Genomic DNA, 21,656 nt, shown 5'->3' with positions numbered 1-21,656 from the left:
CTCATCCAAATCGTACGTCCTCTTATCCACATTTTCGGACGATTTTAGACGTCGGTAGCATAACCTTTCCGACTACGCTAAAACAGATCCCGAAATTCGAGACGGATAATGACCTGTCGGTCAACATCTTTACCTTGGAGAATGATATCGATGCAAAAATCGTACCTCTTCTGGTGACGAAGAAGAAGAGATCGAGGCATGCCAATCTTCTTCTCGTCAACGATGAACAGGGAGCTGCACATTTCATGTGCATAAGGAATTTGTCGAGATTGGTGCGAAGTCAATTCACCAAGAGCAAAATTGCACATTATATATGCGATCGGTATGTATTAATAATAATAATACAAATATAACTGCATATGATTTATTTTTTGATGTCTCCACTACTTTTGTACAGTGGAGAAGCTGGAGTCGCATGAGCAGAATTGCGCGCAGCTCAACGATAATCTCCGATTGATGCTACCGAGAGAGTCCGAGGATCGCTGGGTTTCCTTCAAGAACATCAAAAATGGGGAACGAGTGCCATTCGTCGTATACGCGGATCTCGAGTGCATTTTATCGAAAGTTGAACAATCGAACAATAGTGATATTTATCAGAAGCATGAACCTATAAGTGTAGCCTATTATTTAAAAAGTGCTCGCGATGCATCACTCTCGAGATACGATGCTCATCGGGGTGTCGACTGCATCGAATGGTTCGTACGCGAGCTCGAGGTCATTGCGCGTATCGCGAGCGAGAAACTGGGCACTATCGTACCCATGCGTAATCTTAGTCTTACTGAACGATCGCGTCACTATAATGACCCCAATTGTCATATATGCAAAAAGCCGTTTCTTCCGAATCAACTACGAATTCGCGATCACGATCATCTGACCGGCAGATATAGAGGACCGGCTCACAATAATTGTAATTTAAATTTTAAAGATTCGCATGTAATTCCAGTGATTTTCCACAATTTTTCCGGCTATGATTCGCATTTTATTCTCGAGAATATCGCTAATTTGTACGAGGGATCGGTATATCTGCTGCCTGTACATAAGGAAAAAGACATTTCATTCACCAAATATTTGGGAAATTATAATATAGGGTTGAGATTTATCGATTCGTTCAAATTTATGGCCTCCAGTCTGGACAAATTGAGTTCGTACTTGACGGAATCTCAGCTGACAAATTTGAGGTCACAATTTTCGGACTTGAGCGTCAAGCAGTTCAACTTGCTTACGAGGAAAGGTATTTTTCCTTACGACTATATAGATAGTGCGGCTCGATTGGAAGAGACGGCTTTACCACCGCGCCAGTCGTTTCGCAACAGACTGACCGACAGCGATATCAGCGAGGAAGCATACAGTCATGCCGTAGAGATATGGGCCAAATTCCAGATGCGCACACTTGGGGAGTACAGTGATTTGTACTTGATGACCGATGTCCTATTGTTGACCGACGTTTTCCAAAGTTTTCGCGATAGTTGCATGCTAAATTATAACTTGGGTCCAGCCCATTATTATGCGCTGCCGGGCTTCACCTGGGACGCGATGTTGAAGCATACGCGAATCAGGCTGGAGCTTTTCACGGACGTGGATATGTTGCTGTTCGTGGAGCGCGGTATACGCGGTGGTTTGAGTCAGTGCTCCCGTCGTTACAAGAGGGCCAAGAATCGGTACATGCGGGACTACGATCCGGCGGAACCGTCTAAATATCTCATGTATTACGACGTAAACAATCTTTATGGGTGGGCAATGTGTCAGCCGCTGCCCACCCATGGATTCCAATGGATGGAGGACGCTGCCAATCTCGATGTCTCCGCTATACCCACGGATCATCCCGAGGGTTATATTTTGGAGGTCGATTTGGAGTATCCGCGCGAGTTCACGACAAACACGCGGACCTACCGTTCTGCATGGTGCGCGAGAAGCCGCCGGGCGCGAGCCAGGAGAAGCTGCTGGCCACTTTAAACGATAAGACCCGTTACGTAATACATTATCGCGCTCTGCAACAATGTATGCGTAATGGACTGGTACTGAAGCGTATACATCGCGGTTTAAAGTTTCAGCAGTCCACCTGACTACGCGATTACATCGAGCTGAACACGCGTTTGCGCACCGCGTCCACTAACGAATTTGAGAGGAATCTCTTCAAGTTGATGAACAACGCGGTTTTCGGTAAAACAATGGAGAACGTGAGGAATAGAGTTGACGTGAGGCTCGCAACCAAGTGGGAGGGAAGATACGGGGCGGATAGCCTGATTTCCAAACCGAATTTTCAGTCTCGCGATTTTTAACGAGAATTTGGTCGCGATTCAATTGTCGAAATTGTTCGCGAAATTTGATAAACCCATTTACGTGGGAATGAGTATTTTAGATATTTCAAAAATTTGCTTGTACGAATTTCACTATGACTATATGCTTCCTACATTCGGCGGTAAATGTAGAGCGATGTATACCGACACGGACAGTCTGATATACAGCGTGGAGTGCGACGACGTTTACTCGTACATGAGACGCGATCTCGCGCGATTCGACACCAGCGATTATCCCGACGACAATCGGTATGACTTGCCGCGCGTTAACAAAAAGATACCTGGTTTGATGAAGGACGAGAACAATGGTCGTATCATGACCGAGATCGTAGGACTGAGGGCAAAAATGTATACTTTCAAGGTGCAGGACTGTGCGAGAATTACCAAAAAAGCCATAGGTGTCAAAGGTTACGTTATCGATAGAAATATAACATTTGACGACTACAAGGATTGTTTGGACAATTTCACCGTACAGTCTCGCTGTCAAAATTTAATTAGATCGAAGCTGCATCGAGTTTTCTCGATCAGTCAGAGAAAGGTCGCCCTCAGTCCGTACGACGACAAGCGTTTCGTTACACCCGGCACCGCGGCGACTCTACCCTGGGGACATTATAGTCTAAAATTATAATTTATTTATTGTTTTTATTTAGTCGCTTTATTGTTTTTTTTTATTTCACCGATACATCTTAATAAAAGTTCTTATAAAACATTGCTCTTATTTATCCAGGAATTGTGCGTACTGTCGAATCCCAGCCACTTAACGAACACTTTATTGCCCTTTCTGCGCAATACTCTCTCCACCAGATACACATCGGGATTGATGGTTTTCGAAAGCTCGTATTCGTAAAATCCACCCAACAGTTCCGTGCCCCTGGAATCCTTGAGGAGATACGTAACGGGATTGGTCCTCTGCACTTTCGCCACCTCGAATATTTCGGTCGTCCAATTTGGCGTGTAGCCTTCGGCGAACATCTGCTTGTATTTACTGATTCGTACGAAATCGCCGACTTTGAACTTGGCACGACCTGCGACCTTGATGTGACTCTATACTGTCTTGAGTAGCTTATCTGCATGCTCGGGTTTCACATCCACGGGACGCATTCCCGTGGTACGATGCTTTCGCCCATTGTACGCATCCACCAACTCTTGCAGCATAGCGCGCCACTTGTAATTGCCGTTCAGCGTAAATCGTTTCCACATTTCCGTCTTCAACGTACGATTCCAGCGCTCGACTATCGACGCTTTCATCACGCTGTAGGTCGAGTAGTGATTTATCCCGCGTTTCCTCATCAACGCCTGAAAGTCACCGTTGTAAAACTCCTTGCCGTTGTCGGTCTGTAAATTTTTCGGACATCTGCCGGTCTTTAGGATTCTCATCATTGCCGTCGTCACTTCTCTGCCGCTCTTGGTCTTTAATGCCACCGACCAAGCGTATTTCGAGAGGGTATCGATTACAGTGAGAACGTACTGGTGACCCGCATCGACGTAATTGCGCATATCAACAAGATCGGCCTGCCAGAGATCGTCGAAGCCACGCACGATGACTCTTCTGCGTGGAAAATTTATCCTCGCCGGTGCATGGAGCTCCTCCACCAACTGTATATTTTCTTTGCTCATTTTTTTTTCAAAACTGGACAGATTCTTAGAATTTATAATTACTGCTAAGTGTTTCACTTATCAGATCTTCCTTACTCACTTTATCATCCAATCTTTCACAAATTGTTTGCAAAATTTGGTCCATCTTTTTCTCAAATTGTTCATTATGTTTATTCAATGTTATTGTCAAATATTGTTTAAATTCGAGCAGTAAATGTTCTAAATTTGGTTCGTGAAAGTGTTTCCTACTCTCACCATCCAGTCCAATTCCAAATTTATTTATCGACATTTCAAATGCACTACTGTCACTTTTTTTCAAAAATCAGTCTCTTGTTGTTGCTCGTTATTCCTCTTTTTGATGGCTCGTAATGTCGAGAGTATACATTCTACGATGTATGTTAAACAAATGTAAATTTCACAACAGCAGGAATCAGACATTTAATTTTTTTTTTACCTCGTACTACCGAAAGACGTTGATATTACACTGAGGTAAGAATGTAACGTGCAACTTTCTTTATACGATAAGATCCTCGTCGCGCAACTCCTCGATTATCGACTGTATCTCGTTGTGATGACTCGTATTACCGGCAGCCATCGATGCGATCAAAAGTCTCAAACGTTCAATCAATTCATTCGAATCGTTCCAATGTACGTAGTTGATTGGTCCCTCGGTGACACGCATAAGACCTTTACCATTTTTTTTTTCGATGATGATGATGATGATGATGACGCTTTACTTGCGCCTGACGGTTTACTTGCGCCCGACGGTTTACTTGCGCTTGAAGGTTTACTTGCGCCCGACGGTTTACTTGCGCTTGACGGTTTACTTGCGCTCGATGGTTTACTTGCGCTTGACGGTTTACTTGCGCCCGACGGTTTACTTGCGCCTGATGTTGACGCGTCAGAAGTTGACGATTTTCTTGCGCGTGATGTTGATGGTAACCGATCAGGCGGTAACATAGGTTTTCCCAATAGCAATGGTTTCATAATTTCTTTATATTTTGCACCTTTATTACCCTTGGTTTGTTTTAGACTATCGTTTAACAGTTTATGCGCTTTAGTTTGATTGAGAATACTCTTGTATTGTTCCATATCGTCGGGTTTTATAATGGCTCGATTGGGTTCAATCATGAAAATTAGTTCATAAGTACCTATTGTACCGGTGTATAACGTCTTATCGAGAATAATATCTCCTTCATGACTTATTTCAAATTTACATCTACCAAGCGTCAGTTGATCATTTTTATAAAGAGGTCAAAAAGCACGATCAATCAAGTTATCCCTATCGGTCAGAAGTAATTTAATATACTTGGCAGGCATCGGATGTAATAGATTACGTTGAAAGGCAAATTGTAACAAGCCTGGTTCATTTTTTTCATCAATATTTAATTTTTCTAGCAAACTTTTTTTTGAATCGGGCGACGGTTGATCGGTTATAGAAGACTCGTCGTCGTCGTCGTCGGTCATGAAATCCAATGGATTCGTAATAGTTTCACTAATACTACTACTAAGATTCTTTGCTCGTTTATACGGTGTCGATGTAAAGTAGGCTCCCCTCTTCAATTTATCGTTGTATTTGACAAACGAATTATTATTATTATTATTATTTGTGTTATCCTCCGTTTGCGAAACGAGTTTCTTCAATGGATCGACTATCGGCTTGAATGTCTCGTTCAAACTGCTCTCCATTATCGCCTTCTCCGATTTCAAGGCACGATGCTTGTCGCGAATGACCTCGCTCGTCTTGGCGATCCTCTTCAGAAGCGATTTTTCATCCATCGCGATGCTGTATACAACAGCTTTCCCCGAACCGTCACTGGTTTTAACCGACCTGACACGGTGATCCGAACGGCCTGCACTCCACTATCAAACTGACACTCAAGGCCGTGATCGTGAAACCTTACCGGCCTGACACTCGCAAGGCCGTTCACTCGATCGTGGCGTACTCGTTGAAACCTTTGCGATATCGACCGTTCTTCAGAGAGCTATCCTTGTCTATTACTAAGAAACCGTAATCGCGACTCCAACAGGTCGAACACAATGTGAGAAATTTCTCATACGACATATCACTGTTGACGTGATCGTTGAAAATATGCTTCAGATTAGTTCCATCCTGCTTAAATATTATTAGCAAGTTTGCGTTATCTCGTATCAGATGCTTTGGTATTTTCGCATAAGTCTGACAGAGGTAGAAGCAATCGATGTTGGAATGTCTACCCATTCAAAAGTAGTCCCTTATATTGTCCTGCTTGTCGTTGGCCACATCGTCGAATATGAAAATGCAGTTCGGCATTGCATCCGCGACGTTCACAACCTCGCAATTGTTTGAAAATGGAAAGTAACCAATTTCCTCCGTATCCTGCAGAAGCTGCTCCAGATATCGATACTTCGGTTGCTGCAGCGACTTCGAGTAGACGTACAGGTTCTCAAATCTCACACCGTGCGGACTCTCTATGAGGCTCAGCAACACGTTTGTCTTACCGCAATTCGACGGACCGCAAACTATGCAGCGTATCGTAGATGGTAATAGCGATCCGTAGCGTTTTCTTATTTGCGTGGTAGCATCGTGAGCATCCAAATTTGTCACGCGAATAGTCGGCACGTGCTTCACGAAATGCATCCTCGCTATTAACCTTTAGGAACAGCTGTATCGTTCATTTATATTTCGCGATTTACGGAACTATTCGGTCAGTTGCCATTACGATGGCGTTCATGCTAGTCGTCGTTGATTCCCTGCAAAACTTAACGAATCATCAGCTCGAACACATACCGAAGATCGTATTGCTCGAGTACTTTCCAGACAGTATCGCGAGTGTGTGGGAAAGATTACCTCGGCACATTCGCGCGGACTCGGATGTGCAGCAATATCAATATTGCTTGCAACACTACAATCTACCTAATACCACTCACCACGACGGACCACCGAGACGGATGAAAGACTGTTACGTTTGTCAGCAAGAGAAGCAGTTGCTCTAAATGTCTGGATCGTTCTTCAATAAAGTCTTGAAAAAATTGCCATTTGAGCTGCACGTGCCCGGTTACAATTATTGCGGGCCCGGCACTCGACTTCGCGAAAGATTGGAGCGCGGCGATCGTGGTATAAATCCGCTGGACGAGGCCTGCCTCGATCACGACTTAGCATATTGGCACAACGAGGATCTACCGGAGCGTCATCAGGCCGATAAAGTGCTAGCGAGGAGAGCGCGTGAACGTATTACCGCAAGAGACGCGACCTTGGGTGAACGCGCGGTCGCCGCAGCCGTATGGGCATTGATGAATGCTAAGCGTAAACTTGGCTTGGGATTACATAATATTATCGCGATGAAGAAAGCAGTAGCGGCTAAAAAAAAGAACAACAACAACAAGAAAAAAATTGGTACTACTACTACGAGGAAGAGAAGAATTCGAGTGCCGAGGAAACGGGGCGGTATAATACCTATACTCCCACTGCTAGGTGCAGTCGGAGCAATGGCAGGTGGAGCATCGGGTATAGCGACGGCTGTAAACCGTGCAAAAGCTGAGAGAGATCGATTGCAGGAAATGCAACGTCACAATCGCGCGATGGAAGCGTCGCGCGAGAGAGGCCGAGGTCTTTATCTGAAACCGTACAAGCGAGTCGTCGGAGAGGGAAACCGTGAAGGTGGAAAAAAAAACAACAAAAAAAAAACGGTCGGATAAGAGGAAGAAAATGAATGAGGGGAAATTTCGTCGTCGTAATGATCTCCCGGATTCAGGTGCTACTAGTAACATACAATTGGCACGCATCTGCCGACGCATACCATACTTCCGTGGAGTCTTTATGCGCACATCTTTGCCGCTCGGCGGGCCGCGGTGCAACGAGTGCGCGATGGTGAATCTCGACGATCAATGCGGCCCTGGTACCCACTGGGTAGCCTACGTCAAGCGTAACGACATCGTCGTATATTTTGATTCCTTCGGAAATTTGAAACCGCCGAAAGAATGTGTGCGTTACTTTGGTCCTAACGTTACAATCTACTACAATCATGATCGATATTAATCGTACGATAAAAGCAATTGCGGTCAGTTGTGCGTGAAATTCCTGCGAGAACAGATACTTTGAAAAAAAATAATGTCTTTCACCGTGACATTATCGGATCGTAAATCAGTATTAAATTCAGATTTCTTTCCCCCGATCAATCTGCAAGACGATCGGCACGAGATCGGTCTCGTGGACATGCAAACGTACAACTCGATAGCCAATGTGGACGAGACGAATAATAAGTTCTACTACGATAACGATAAGGTACTGACGATACCCAGAGGCTGTTACGAATTGAGTGCGATAAATGAGTATTTGCAGTCTCAAATTTCTGCGAGATACGAAATTCAAGGCGACATTGACAGCGTTATTCTTCTACGAGCGAATAATAATACACTGAAGAGTGAAATATTCTGCAAATATTCCATTGACTTTGGAAAACCGAATAACATTGGCTCATTACTGGGCTTCTCGTCTAATCGCGTGATCGAACCGAACGCTCAGGCTGAATCCGACGAAACCGTGGACATTGTGAAAACAAATATTCTACGCATCGAGTGCATTATTGCGGGTGGTGCGTACACCAACGGTAGACCCCGACACATTATTCACGAGTTCTTTCCCAGCGTTCCACCGGGCTATAAAATCTCGGAGGCACCGAAAACCGTCATTTATCTACCGGTCATCGTCAGAGTAATCGACCGTCTCACGTTACGTATCCTCGATCAGGACGATCGTCTCGTAGACTTTGGACGTGAAGAAATTACCATAAGATTGCACATTAAGAAAAATGTTAATTTACAAAAGTAACGAGGATTATAAAGCGGTGAAACTGGATGAAACGTTCGCTAGTCGTTCGTCCTACGTGGAGTCGAATACACCGGCTCGGAGTGAAAATCGCGACAAGAGGAGCTTCTTGCTAACGAGAAGAAATATAGAATTTTTACAATCATTGGGATTCACCGTGAAGAGATTGGGCGAAGGTACATAGTGGAACAATGGCAGATCCCTTGAACGTCACCGCATCGCTGACCTACGACAATCGCATCACCAAAATGGAGATGCATGCCTACAATACGTTTGCGAACGCCTCGTTGACGAACAGCGACGAAATTCGCATTCCCATACAGCAGCAAGATTTGATACTCCTGCCGTGCGAGAGTTATCTCTACGTCGAGGGTCAGCTGGTGGAGGGCACGCGTGACGCGAGCGCCAGCAACGAGGATATAGTTACGCTCCACTGCAATTCCGCGGCCTTTCTCTTCGACGAGATTCGTTACGAATTGAACGGTATCGAGATCGACCGATGCAGAAACGTCGGTATTACCAGCACTCTGAAGAATCTCGATTCCCTGAGCACCGAGGAGAGCGCCAGTCTACGTCATTCCGGATGGTTCGTCGCTACAGCCAAAGACCGGCTCAAAAAGGAGGCGGCTGTTAAGAATTTCAGCTTTTGCGTGCTCCTGAAAATGCTGCTGGGATTTTGCGAGGATTATCGGCGAGTCGTCGTTAACGCGCGTCACGAGCTCGTTCTCATTCGCGCCCGCGACGATACAAACGCCATTTACTCATCGGTGAAAATCACCGATTCGTCGATCAAGCTGCTACGAGTGCAATGGAGAATACCCCATGTGACCCTGAACGAAATTACGAAACTCCAATTTCTCAGTATCGTCGAGCAGGACAAGAGTCTGTCACTCGCTTTTCGCGCCTGGGAACTTTACGTGTATCCGCTTCTGCCCAAGTCGCAGCGACACACGTGGTCCGTGAAAGCGTCCACGCAATTGGAGAAGCCGCGATGCGTCATTCTGGCGTTCAGAACGAACAAGAACAGTAATCAGCACGAGGATGTGCTCAAATTCAGTCATTGCAAAGTACTCGATGTCAAACTCTATCTGAATTCCGAATCTTATCCGTACGATCATCTCGACACTGATTTCACGAAATCCCGTTACTCCGTCCTCTACCACATGTATGTAAACTTTTTTACCTCCTATTACGCTGGTGAGAAACTCGCGAGACCCATGCTCGACTATACGGACTTCTTGACGTACGGGCCGCTCTTCGTCATCGACTGCTCGCATCAGAACGAGTCCATAAAAACCGGCACGGTCGACGTCAAATTCGAGATCGAGTGTATGGAAATCATTTCGGATAATACTACAGCCTATTGTCTAATTATACACGATAAAATTATACAATATAAACCTCTTACGAATATTGTTAGAAATGTAAGTTAAAAAATAAGATAACAATTTTTATTAAATAAATATATAATAAACAACAAATTTATTCATTATTTTTTTTTATACAAAATACCTATCAAACTTTAGACTTAAATTCCACGTTGTGATATTTTCCTCCTTTATATAACATTATTAAATTATTGGCTGCTGCAGCCTTTTGTAGGTGCTGCAACTGCTCCGTATCTTCCGCCAATTTTGCCATTCTCCCTGGCAAGAATACCCAATCGGCTGTTGACAGCTTTACAATGATTTTCATTCCATATTTTGTCATAATTTTGTCCACTTCGGAAATATCGTACTCTTGATTTTCCGTCAAGCTATTTAATTTCACAAAATTTTTTGGAATGAAGCTTCCCAATTCATTGATTTTATTGAAATTCATTTTTATCTCTATGAAAAAAAAAATGATTAGTCTCATTAAAGTTAAAAATTCAATTAAAAAGTGCATGTACTAATCGAATGAAAAAAAAATATACTTACCTGTTTTTTTATGTAACAAACAAGTTTCTTTTTAATGAGTTTAATCACACACTTATTTTTTTGTTAATACGTCAAGCATCCGTGGTACTGCTATGCAGCTCTCGTTTAACAGGCTGACTTTTTATACGAACGATGTTATCGTATATTAAGCGTATTTAATTTCAATGTTTGGAAGGGGTAATTTTTATTTTTTTTTACTTGCGATGAATTTCCATTGTGATTGACTTATCACAGTATAACTCAATAGAAAAAAAACGATATTATCGTATTTCTGGGAATGAGTAATTCTCTAAGATTTTCTTGCGATGAATTTCCATTGTGATTGTAACCTATAGGTTAAAGACAATAGGAAAAAAAATATCTCTATACGGAGATTATTCGAAGGGTATGGTTCTTCTTATTTTGATTAACCCATTAACGTCCAAAATGTCAAAATTTCTTGCACGTTTTCAAAGTGATTTTTTCCTATGTAATTGGCGTTGAAAAAATTCTTGAACCACATATTCTGATGTAAAATTGCATGCTCTTCAGAATCCGTTGCCAGAATCATGATAAAACTCACAGGAAAAGAGATATGCTCGATTAAAACATAAAAAACACCTAAATTTTCGAAAAAAAAAATTTTTAGGATTTTTTTTCGAAGTGTTACGGTGAAGATATCACCTTGCGACCGTGATCAAAGGTGATCATCGGAGTTGAAGTTTAACAGGGAATTTTTTTGTTGACCTTGAACCATCGCTTCTTTACAAAATGGCGGAAAAAACGAATTTTTTTTTTCAATCTTCATCAACTTTTTTCTCGAAATCTATGGTCTTTAGAAAAAAATTCATAAAAACAAAAATACCTTAGAATCGCTCGAGGAACATTCTCAAATTTTTTCAGAATTTTTTGAGACAATTTTTGAAAATTCCATTTCACAAGTTTCCCGGAAAATCAAAAATTGTCTCAAAAAATTCTGAAAAAATTTGAGAATGTTCCTCGAGCGATTCTAAGGCATTTTTGTTTTTATGAATTTTTTTTTAAAGACCATAGATTTCGAGAAAAAAGTTGATGAAGATTGAAAAAAAAAATTCGTTTTTTCCGCCATTTTGTAAAGAAGCGATGGTTCAAGGTCAACAAAAAAATTCCCTGTTAAACTTCAACTCCCATGATCACCTTTGATCACGGTCGCAAGGTGATATCTTCATCGTAACACTTCGAAAAAAAATCCTAAAAATTTTTTTTTTCGAAAATTTAGGTGTTTTTTATGTTTCAATCGAGTATATCTCTTTTCCTGTGAGTTTTATCATGATTCTGGCAACGGATTCTGAAAGAGCATGCAATTTTACATCAGAATATGTGGTTCAAGAATTTTTTCAACGCCAATTACATAGGAAAAAATCACTTTGAAAACGTGCAAGAAATTTTGACATTTTGGACGTTAATGGGTTAATCTGTCATAAAAACGGACTATACAGAATTTTTATGGTAAACAACTTGGGCCATAGTTTTTGAAAATCTCTCATATGATACTTGAATAATGGGTAAATTACTATCAATAGGCGGATTTATCTCCATTTTGTATAATGTTAAATATTACAATCTAAAATAAAAAAATTTGCTGAAACAAAGCAAATATATTTTGAAATTAAATAGCTTAGGACAAATCTGCAGATAAAGAAAAATCATTCTAAAATCACTTAACATTTTTTTAAAGTTTTACAATAGCCTTTATTATTACATCATTTAAATCCAGCGATTATGCGGTGTTTGTATTTAAAATCGTATGTAGATGGAGGGTAAAGTATATTTGTTCAGGGTGTACCGACACTATAAGCTCGCATACGTGCGGAATTAAATCAGAAAACTCTGATAATTGCTTGCTACGTTCGATAAGTTGATATAAGAATTTGGAAAGCGTTTGAGATATGTTAAAAGATTATAGTATAAAAATTAAAGAACTCTACATTAAGTAGGACCCACAAGTACTCTTCAGCACTACACTCAAGGGTATTTAGATGGGCACATCATCAGATACATCGCTAAAAGCAATAAGAACGTGTACTTGGCAGACTCGTTTAAAACTATTTCATTTAAAAATATTTAAATTTATTTTTAGTCCAAAATTTTTTACTTTAAACTATAATTTCTAAAACTATATGTTGAAGAGAGCTTTGCCTATTGAGATTTTTTAATGTATTCATTAAAAATTATTATGCAACAGAATATTACAATTTACCTGTAAGTCACTTTCCATAAGAATTATACGGAGTCCTTGGTTTTCAGGCTAACAGATGTGTATATTATTTAATCCATGATCATTAAATTTTATAATTTTAACCATTTTCCTGCTGTGCATAAAATAGATTTTTCTGTGTTAATGGCATTTTCCACTCCAAATTTTTGAAAATTGTCAAACTTATTTTATAAATAAAGTTTCAGCCCTTACAGCCTACGAAGAATAGTCTTTTCGCTATAACATACAATCGCAACAAATACTCAAGTTCTGCATGTTCACCGGCCCATACGTCTAACATATAGAAAATGAGAAGCGTACTAAAAAGAAAATTATTAACGGATAATACGAAAATTTTTTAATATAAAAAATTCATCTGTTATGTGAAATCTTATAAATCATTGTAAGATATTTTACTGATAAATGAAATGCGAAGACTCAAAATTCAAAGTTTATTGTATGAAGTTTGGTGTTCATCATATAAGAATAATAATCGTATCAAAAAATAATGTTGAGACTATTGATTAATTAGATTTGGAATTAGAAACCTAAACAATTATGATTTTTTCAAAAGTACTTCACTTATTTTCAGTATTTTACAATTTAATTAATACATAGCTGTAGAAGAATAGTAAGCACACGTTCTAAAGAGTTATGTATTCTTAAGCGGTACTATGCATTTTCGTGATGCACCTAGCATAAATATATTTACATATAAAAAGAAAACAACAAAAATTTGAGACAATTTTGATTGTTATATGGCAACATCAATATTACACAGATCAAAGAAAGCGTACAATATTAAAAGTATATTCAATTGAAGGCATTAGTTTATAATAGTAACATATATCGATCACGAGTTGAGTAAATTACATTCAATAATAGCGCTCTTTCCAACAAAAGTTTAAATTCAATTTCAGTTGAGCGACTTAGTTATATACAAATGAAGTTACATAAAGTGTACTACACTCAGTAGCTAAACTGAGATTTAACTGAGATTTTAGTTAACGTGAAAGCTACTAATGTTATGTATGACACATTAGGCATTGACAATCTTCAAGGAAATAACGAAGATATAAAGATTACCTTTTAAAAGACAGTGAAATCTATAACTATTACCAAAAACGTGACTTAGGTCCGAGACCAATTTAGATCAGGTAAGCCTTATGTCATATATAATAAGTATAAAATTAAAAATTAGCAATTCAAATTTTGCGTTTTTCATATTTTTAATTTTGTATTGCACATGAGAATTGCTTGATTTGAAATGATACCGGAACTGAAAGCCTTTAATCATTTATCTACTGAGATATTCAATTCTTAAATTAATTAGTGTCAAAAATGATAGAAAATTTATACTCCTCTAAGCTTCCCTCACAACACAAGGAATGTCACTATCAGAAATAGAAAATACAATTAATGCATAAAAACATTGAAAGTAGTAATAAGCGCATAAAAGTTTAATAAACCAAACATACGCGTATTGTAAAAATTGTTCAATAACAGAAAGTGATAGAATGATTTAACTTTTACATAAGGGAAAGGATAAGCATTATGATAGTATAATTTGTAATTTTGAGGAAGGTATAATTTCGTATGTTTTATATTTCCAGAAAAAAAAGCCTCTTCTTAAATAATTTAAAGTAAATTAGTGTAAATGTAAATTTGATTCTATCGTACACTATTGTTGCATTATTAAATTTTGCAGTATCAGCAAATAAAGCTAATTGAAAGGTAAATTAGAGAAATAGTACTCAGTCATGGAGCTGACACTGTTGCTTCATTGAGTTCGCTAGTTTACTAAAGAGACAAGAATTAAAATGACAATAGTAAACAATAAAAAAAAGGCATTAGATTTTTTAATATGTAAATTCAAAAGTAATCTATTAATTGATTAAAGGATGCCCATACTTAACTTTGCAACACTTGTTTAAAGCCCACCCAATTGCGATGCAGCTGCGCGCAAGGACGTGTAGGGATTCCTGAAAATTTAACAGGATAAATATATATATATATATATATATATACAGGGTGTCCGGTAATAGGGTGCCAAGCCGGATACCCCAGTTAGAGCGGCCGATTCTGAGGAGAAAACTCTTATGAAATTTTTTCGCAAAACCCTTAATTTAGAAGTTATTAAGGGTAGAAATTATTAATATTTTATTCGTCGAGCAGGAGGAGCGAAAAATCCTGGAATCGGATTGGCAGACAATTGACGCACCAATACACTTTAATTAGTATATCATATTACCATATGATCCAATTGAAGATCTGGCAGTAAGACATAGAGTGTGTGGGGAAGGGGGGAGGGAGGTTGTGAGACTGAGCGTGGAAAAACAATTGAACCGAAGCGCTCAGTTTCGAGTGTCGGCCAACAATAGGCTTGAAAAAACCGAAATATGAATTACGTTTAATTGATCAAAGAATATTAAAACTCTTACAACTTCAATTAAACGTAATCAAAAGGTTGATTAGTGAATAGAAAAAATTGTGGTGATGACAACGAGCCTAAACATGACGTAGATACGACAGCTTTTGATTAAGTTAACTCGTAGTTACCTATAATTATTAAAACTAATAAATGTCGCATTTACACTGCGATTAGACTCAATTTCATCGTAAAAAATGCATCGATTTTTTGAAAAATATCTTTATTACAGTTGTATTTGGGCTATCTTTTCCCCACCACCTTGCGGTAAATAGCTTGGCGCGTTTTTTTTATAGTGGTTTCCCCAGGAGGCCTAATCCACTTTCCTAATTTAATGTAGGAGCTGCTCAAAGTGGCGACCGTTTTGCTCCGAGCATAGTTCGCTCCTTCGAACTATGTTCCGCGTTGCACGGTGCACCATATCTGGCGTAATAGAACGGAAGGCCGCAACAATAGCATCGCGGACTTGCTCTTCCGTCCCATTACGCCAGTCCTCTACCAAGGCCTTGACGTGGCCCCATAAAAATAAATCCAGTGGATTTAGGTCCGGGGATCTCGCAGGCCATGTAATAGGGCCACCACGGCCCATCCACCTCTCCGGGAACATGTCGTTCAGGGTGCTTTGCACGTTCAATCGGTAGTGCGGAGGCGCACCGTCGTGCTGGAAGATGAGATTATTCCGCACGTGGAGCGGCACATCTTCCAGCAGGACACCGAGTTGTTCCCTCAGAAAATCGGCGTACACTTCCCCGTTAAGCCTCGGTGGTAGAAAATACGGACCGATCTGTAAATTTAGAAAGAAAAAAAAACGATTAGTATAATCAGCCGAATGAAAAGGATCTTTTAATTACTTACGATATTATTTCCAATGAGGCCTGCCCAGACGTTGACCGTGTACCGATACTGGAACGCACATTCACGAGCGGCATGGGGATTTTCCTCTCTCCAAACTATGTAGTTTCGAGAGTTGAAAATCCCATTCGGCGTGAATGTGGATTCGTCAGTCCACAGTATCCTGTCGGGGAAATCTGGATCCCTTCGGCATTGCGCAAGAAATCCTAATTAGAAAACATTTTTATTAATTAGCTATCTATATTAAATCGTATTTAATTGAAACCGAAAATAATAGTCGAAGTTATCTTGGCAGAAGTGCACCCGACTTTCAAAATCGCGCGGCAGTAGCTGCTGGACGCGGTAAAAATGGTACGGCCGCAAGCCGTTCCTATGCAGGATTTCTCCAACTGCAAATTTGGATAAACCAAATTTGCGTGCGGCACCACGCAAGCTGTCTTGCTCACTTAAAAAGTGTTGGATGATTTCATCCTCCAATTGTACACTGATATTACGCGATCTGGCATGATCACGGTTAACCCGTAGGCTCAGTCTTTCGCGCGAACATCGCACAATATTTAAAATCGCGCGTCGTTTCGGGTGGTATTGGCGATTAGGAAAGCGGCTCGCATACAAACGCTCCGCGGCACTTGCGTTTTCATTCGCCATACCATACGTTATCAGTATGTCCGTCAATTCTACACTGGTTAAATTTTCCATGACTATTTCAAAAAATAAAAAATGCAGGAGGTCTCTACAATTCGGAGGACTCGCTACGAATGCTGCGTTGATTTGAAAACATACAAAATGTAAACAAATGTTGCGCTTGACGATTACAACAGTTGAACGTTTAAAATACTTATTTTTTGCATTTTGTTTTTAGCAAAAAAGGAAATAGTTGTTTACATTTTGTATGTTTTCAAATCAACGCAGCATTCGTAGCGAGTCCTCCGAATTGCAGAGACCTCCTGCATTTTTTATTTTTTGAAATAGTCATGGAAAATTTAACCAGTGTAGAATTGACGGACATACTGATAACGTATGGTATGGCGAATGAAAACGCAAGTGCCGCGGAGCGTTTGTATGCGAACCGCTTTCCTAATCGCCAATACCACCCGAAACGACGCGCGATTTTAAATATTGTGCGATGTTCGCGCGAAAAACTGAGCCTACGGGTTAACCGTGATCATGCCAGATCGCGTAATATCAGTGTACAATTGGAGGATGAAATCATCCAACACTTTTTAAGTGAGCAAGACAGCTTGCGTGGTGCCGCACGCAAATTTGGTTTATCCAAATTTGCAGTTGGAGAAATCCTGCATAGGAAAGGCTTGCGGCCGTACCATTTTTACCGCGTCCAGCAGCTACTGCCGCGCGATTTTGAAAGTCGGGTGCACTTCTGCCAAGGTAACTTCGACTATTATTTTCGGTTTCAATTAAATACGATTTAATATAGATAGCTAATTAATAAAAATGTTTTCTAATTAGGATTTCTTGCGCAATGCCGAAGGGATCCAGATTTCCCCGACAGGATACTGTGGACTGACGAATCCACATTCACGCCGAATGGGATTTTCAACTCTCGAAACTACATAGTTTGGAGAGAGGAAAATCCCCATGCCGCTCGTGAATGTGCGTTCCAGTATCGGTACACGGTCAACGTCTGGGCAGGCCTCATTGGAAATAATATCGTAAGTAATTAAAAGATCCTTTTCATTCGGCTGATTATACTAATCGTTTTTTTTTCTTTCTAAATTTACAGATCGGTCCGTATTTTCTACCACCGAGGCTTAACGGGGAAGTGTACGCCGATTTTCTGAGGGAACAACTCGGTGTCCTGCTGGAAGATGTGCCGCTCCACGTGCGGAATAATCTCATCTTCCAGCACGACGGTGCGCCTCCGCACTACCGATTGAACGTGCGAAGCACCCTGAACGACATGTTCCCGGAAGGTGGATGGGCCGTTGTGGCCCTATTACATGGCCTGCGAGATCCCCGGACCTAAATCCACTGGATTTTTTTTTATGGGGCCACGTCAAGGCCTTGGTAGAGGACTGGCGTAATGGGACGGAAGAGCAAGTCCGCGATGCTATTGTTGCGGCCTTCCGTTCTATTACGCCAGATATGGTGCACCGTGCAACGCGGAACATAGTTCGAAGGAGCGTACTATGCTCGGAGCAAAACGGTCGCCACTTTGAGCAGCTCCTACATTAAATTAGGAAAGTGGATTAGGCCTCCTGGGGAAACCACTATAAAAAAAACGCGCCAAGCTATTTACCGCAAGGTGGTGGGGAAAAGATAGCCCAAATACAACTGTAATAAAGATATTTTTCAAAAAATCGATGCATTTTTTACGATGAAATTGAGTCTAATCGCAGTGTAAATGCGACATTTATTAGTTTTAATAATTATAGGTAACTACGAGTTAACTTAATCAAAAGCTGTCGTATCTACGTCATGTTTAGGCTCGTTGTCATCACCAGAATTTTTTCTATTCACTAATCAACCTTTTGATTACGTTTAATTGAAGTTGTAAGAGTTTTAATATTCTTTGATCAATTAAACGTAATTCATATTTCGGTTTTTTCAAGCCTATTGTTGGCCGACACTCGAAACTGAGCGCTTCGGTTCAATTGTTATTCCACGCTCAGTCTCACAACCTCCCTCCCCCCTTCCCCACACACTCTGTCTTACTGCCAGATCTTCAATTGGATCATATGGTAATATGATATACTAATTAAAGTATATTGGTGCGTCAATTGTCTGCCAATCCGATTCCCGGATTTTTCGCTCCTCCTGCTCGACGAATAAAATATTAATAATTTCTACCCTTAATAACTTCTAAATTAAGGGTTTTGCGAAAAAATTTCATAAGAGTTTTCTCCTCAGAATCGGCCGCTCTAACTGGGGTATCCGGCTTGGCACCCTATTACCGGACACCCTGTATATATAGTAAAACATACCGATCATGAATAAGATGAGAGCGTTTTCCTCTAGTAAGCTGTCCATTTAGCAGTCTAGAAAGGTTCCTGATGCATATGAAATGTGCTGCTGCTCCTTGATGCTCGAGAAGAAGAAGAAGATTAGCGTGTCTGGTCCTCTTGCATTTTGTTAATTGTAGAGGTGCTATGATTGTATTCTCATTCGTCTCAGTCTCTTCCACCATAGTAAAAATATTAATAGAGACATCATTATCTTCCTCAAATCTCGGAATCTGTTTTAATGTAGTCGGAAACGTTATACTTCTAACGTCGAAAACAGTTGTAAAATGAGGATATGAAGATTTTCGTTGTGGATGAGTATTCGGTTTTGCCGGATAGAGTGCAGCCGTTACTGTCCATGCAAAACATGTATTATCATCACTGTGTATGTTTATCACAGCCTGTTTATTCTTAATAGATTCTGGAAGCTCGATGGCACAACCTATATGCAGCGGGTTATAATAATTTATATTTATAATTAAATTCAGAATTTTTTCCAACGCCCATCCACTATCACGCTCTTGAAACTCACTCAATTCTTTTAGAATTTTGTCTATTATATTTGTATTGTACCATTCACTAAAACTATCAGTTTTGTATAAAACAGCATTGCGGGTTGAGATATGCTTAATATCACTTATCTCTTTACAAATAAATTGTCCGTTAAAGATGCAATTTATCTTAACTGCGTTCACGTTATTAAACACTTTTTCTGTGTAGGTCTGTACTAAGTCTTTTGCACCTGTTAGAAAATCACGTGGTTCTATATAATTATAATTTACAACCATTCCGCTAGATATTCGAGATTTAAATGAAGACTCGAGATCTTTCCAAATAAGCTTTCTCACTCCAATTGATTTCTTATTTTTTGCCACATGCAGAAGTAGACGCTGGATAGTTGTTATTTCAATCAGAGTTTTGTGTACTGTATCGGGAGCTGCAGATCTATTAGTATCTCTTAAACTTCGAATATAATCACGACACTTGCGTACCCACTCATGATAATTATGCTGATTTCCTAAATCAGGATTCTTGAGAGCATGATTCAAACAATAACTCTTATCCTTAGCTGCTCTAAGTAGAAGACACTGTATTTGTGTAATTTCTGCAAAATTTTTCTGCAGCGTGTCTATAGGTGCGTTGCGATTAGAGATTCTGAGTTTATGAATATATTCACGACACTCGCGTACCCACTCGCGATATTATTCTTGCGTTTTCAAAACTCTATTTCGTAGAGACATCTTTTGTTCTTTTCTTCGAGAGGACTAATCAGGAACTGAGGAAAAGTGGGTGGGAAACTGAGCTCTCTTGAGATAAAGGATCTCTGAAACACTTCAGGGGGTAAGAGAACATTGAGGACAGGTAACGACGTGTTAGAAAATAGATGCAAGGGTTTTTCAGTTATACATATATTCCAGATTTTTGCTCATACATATATTTCATATAATAGACATTTTTTAAGGCACATACACCTTCATGATTCAAACATTCTAGTAGAGGAGCTATGCGGTTCCGATGACAGGGAGTGGGGGAAGCTGTTTTGTGGTGTGGAAGGGGGATGGGTGGAGATAAGACTCTCTTAGTATGGTAGTGGTGAGAATGAGGAAGGAAAGGGTCTTATAGTGGGATCGAGTTTGGTTAGGGAGGGTGGGGGTATTTTTCACCCTATCTCACAGTTGGAAGGTCTTATAGTGGGACCGAGTTCGGTTAGGTAGGGGGTATTTTTCACCCTATGTCACAGTTGGAAGGTCTTATAGTGGGACCGAGTTTGGTTAGGTAGGGGGTATTTTTCACCCTATGTCACAGTTGGAAGGTCTTATAGTGGGACCAGGTTTGGTTAGGGAGGGGGTATTTTTCACCCTATGGTACCGTTGGTTAGTTATCCTACGGGGACCTAAGTTATCCTACGGGGCCCTAGTTGAGGGAAGGTTTTTTCACCCTTCGAAGTCGATGGTTAGTTACCTTACGTAGCCTAACTATTTCCGACTCTGCTACACAGATAAATTAGGTTAAGTTAATTTCTAGTTCCAGTAGTCACCGCTAGGTGACTGCCTTCCTTAATCTTCTTTCGCGCTAATGGTATCAATTTCAGGATTATTAATATTTTGATAGGGCAACTTATTAAGTCCTAGCAGTTACTAAACCTAGGTATCTTATAAAAGAGATTGCAGTTTCAAGATTTTCTTAGTTCAACGTGCTACTTCACTATGTCGATAAATAAATTCGGATCTGGTTTCAATACCGGTAAAGTGAGAAATTATTCACACAAAATTGACAATGATACGTTAAAGTTTGATAAAAAAAGGAAGGCATTTAATGCCAAGAAGAAAATAATTTCAAACTTAGAATGTGATGTTACTGATGAGACAAGTGCTGTGAATATGGCTACTCTGTTACGTAATTCGATGACTGTACAATGACCGGCAGAAATGGCGTCCCTTGATGCGTTTAGGAACCGCATTTTAGGATCCTTCACTTTATACTCTATTCTGCTAGGCGGTGATAGGGGAATGGAACGCGATAACTATATAGTAATTCGTCTATCTCGCTCTAAATGCGTGAGTGCGAGAGAGAGAGAGAGA

The sequence above is a fragment of the Prorops nasuta genome, unplaced genomic scaffold (genome assembly GCF_024137725.1).
Source record: "Prorops nasuta isolate Cenicafe-Biocafe unplaced genomic scaffold, Cenicafe_Pnas_1.2 PNAS00035, whole genome shotgun sequence".
In the NCBI taxonomy this organism is placed as follows: Eukaryota; Metazoa; Arthropoda; class Insecta; order Hymenoptera; family Bethylidae; genus Prorops; species Prorops nasuta.
The sequence above is the reverse complement of the archived record's forward strand: the minus strand, read 5'-3'. Positions refer to the sequence as shown.